At 77.6% G+C, this 2,500-nt stretch overlaps 1 non-coding gene across 1 annotated transcript; it reads right to left on the bottom strand.

The window, feature by feature from the left end:
* Positions 1-376: 376 nt before the first annotated feature.
* On the bottom strand, positions 377-529 carry LOC126037413 (5.8S ribosomal RNA). Its single transcript, XR_007505693.1, has one exon. It is a non-coding gene; the product is annotated as a 5.8S ribosomal RNA (ribosomal RNA).
* Between the last annotated feature and the right edge of the window lie 1,971 nt (positions 530-2,500).

The raw sequence follows: 2,500 nt of genomic DNA, 5'->3' as shown, positions 1-2,500 counted from the left end.
CACGGTACCACCGCGGTACCCACCCGCAGACAGCCGCCCGCGCGGGAGGCCGGGGGCGAGGCCCGCGCCTCCCCCCTTCTCTCTCCCCACCGCCGCGCCAGGCCCGACCGGCTCGACGAACCCTGGCGGTCCCGGGGGGACGAGCTCCACCCAGCGGGTGCTCCGGGAGCGGGGAGCTTCGGAGCGCTCCCCGAGTCTCGATTTAGGGGGACGAAGGCCCTCGGCAGCCCGCCGCCGCCGGGCTGCGGGGAACGACTCCCCGGGCCCGGGGCCGCGCGCGTGCGCGGGCCTGCGAGGCACCCCAGCCGCGCCGCTGCGACCGCCGCCCCGCCGCGAGGCGAGGGGCGGCGGCACAGGCGGGCGATTGATCGTCAAGCGACGCTCAGACAGGCGTAGCCCCGGGAGGAACCCGGGGCCGCAAGTGCGTTCGAAGTGTCGATGATCAATGTGTCCTGCAATTCACATTAATTCTCGCAGCTAGCTGCGTTCTTCATCGACGCACGAGCCGAGTGATCCACCGCTAAGAGTTGTCTGGCTTTCGGCACCGCCCCGCACGCGCGAGGGGGCCAGGACAGCTCACCACAGGCAAGCGGCCCTTACGGAGGATGGCCCACCGCCCGACCGACCGCCCCCCTCCGCACGCGCGGAGGGGGCACGGCGCAGCACGACGGAGAAAGCCTGGCCTCTGCTGACCGTACAAGCACACACAGAGAGAGAGGGTGGGGGGGAAAGGCACGGGGAAAAAACTCCGAACGGCAAGGCTGGGGAGCCCGCGCTCCCGACCGACCCCGGAAATGCCTTGACCGTGTCGGAGCCGGCCCAGGCGCACGGGCTCGGCCCGGCCTCTGCGCAGAGGCAGCGATGCGCCCGACCGCGCGCGCCCTGCCCGCCACGCTCCGGACGACACGGCTGCTGCTGCTGGGCAGCAGCGGGGAGCCCCACCGGCCCCGCGCGCCCCTCCGTGCCGGCTGCGCCGCGCTACGACAGGCAGCTCCCCCCGGGCACGTCCCGACGGCGACTCGGCGGCCACGCCGCCGGCTCCGAGAGGCGGCAACCGCCAAGAGCCGGCGACGCACCGCCCGCGGCCTGCCGGACGGCACCCGCTGCCGCACCGGAGCGGCTGCCCTCCCGGAACCACCGCCACCGCTTCTCGCCTCGGCCCCCTTCCACGGGCACGCCCCAGGTGGAAGGCGGACGGCGCTAAGTCGGGGACAGCGCCCGCTCCCCCCGTTTCCACGCGGAGACCGCGCGTGGGGTGCCCCCGCCCGCCCCCGCCCACCTGCCCGGCGCGGCCGGGAAGCGCGACGGGGAAGCGGCGGGCAGGGCCCGGGGCGGGACAGCCGCGGCCGGCAGCGGGAGCCCTCCGGCCGACCGACAGGCCGAGCGGCGCCGCCGCCGCTCGGCCGGGGTGACGCCCTTGGCAGCAGCCAGTGGCGGAGACCGCCGAGCGCTCGCCAGGGCGAGGGGTGGGGGGGGGAACAGAGCGCAGCGCGGCGCAGCGCGGCGACGGAGGCGCGGCGACCCGGCAGCCGCCCAGCGAGCCCCCACCGCGGGGACCCGCCACCCCGGGCAGTGAGCCCGCGCTCACGCCGGGGTCGCCCGTTTCGAGGCAGGCAGGCCGGCTACGGCCGACCGCACCGCGGCCTCCACCGAGACCGGACCGCGGAGAGGAGGGGGCAGCGGGACCCCTCCCCGGCACGGCTGCCCGCGGGACGAGCACGGGCGGCAGGCCAACCGAGGGCCTCGGTGGGAGGAACTCCCGGCCCCTTTAAGGCACCGCCGCCCGGCCGCCCCCCGGGTCGCATCGAGCCGCCCGCGTCTTTAAACCTCCGCCCGGCTCCACGGCCTTCGACCCCCGGGCTTGCCGAGGGAGGGCCGCGGAGGCGCGGACGCTAGGTACCTGGCCCTGGGGTGAGGGAAACGACCTGAAGGCCCCGCGGGGGTGCCTCCCCCGCTGCCGCCCTCGGGGGAGCGTCCGCCCGCGGGGGCGCGCCCGACATCCACCGCCACCACCACGTCCTCCGGTTCCCGGGGCCCGGGGTTTCCCTCAGTAGCCCGGCGCTGCGCCCGGGAGGAGAGCCGTGGCTCGGGCCGCCCGCTGGCGCGGGACGCAGCCCGGCGGGGGCCTCGCCCACCAGGAGAGGCGGCGGCAGAGCCACCCCCCCCCGCCCCGGCTCCCTCGTGGGGGAGAGGTGCGGGGAGAGCGGGGAACAGCCGCCGCCCCACCCGGCGCCGCGTACCCGCCCGGAACGCCCGGAGGCCTTTCGCCTGCGCGGCCGGCCGGACTGCTCCGCAAGCAGCCCGACACGGTGCGGGCAGGGTCGCGGGAGACGCCTCCCGCGACCCCGGAGGACCCCTCTCTCCTCTCGCGCCGCTCGCGCCCTGCTGCACCCGTCCTCGCCACCGGCTCGCCGCTTCCTCCTGCCCGAGCGGGCTCGGCCGGCGGGGGCTCGTCACGCCCCACGACGGCGGCCCCCCTTCCCGCGCACTGCCGCCCGCG

Source organism: Accipiter gentilis, unplaced genomic scaffold (assembly GCF_929443795.1).
Source record: "Accipiter gentilis unplaced genomic scaffold, bAccGen1.1, whole genome shotgun sequence".
NCBI lineage: Eukaryota > Metazoa > Chordata > Aves > Accipitriformes > Accipitridae > Astur > Astur gentilis.
This window is presented reverse-complemented; position numbering and strand designations above follow the sequence as displayed.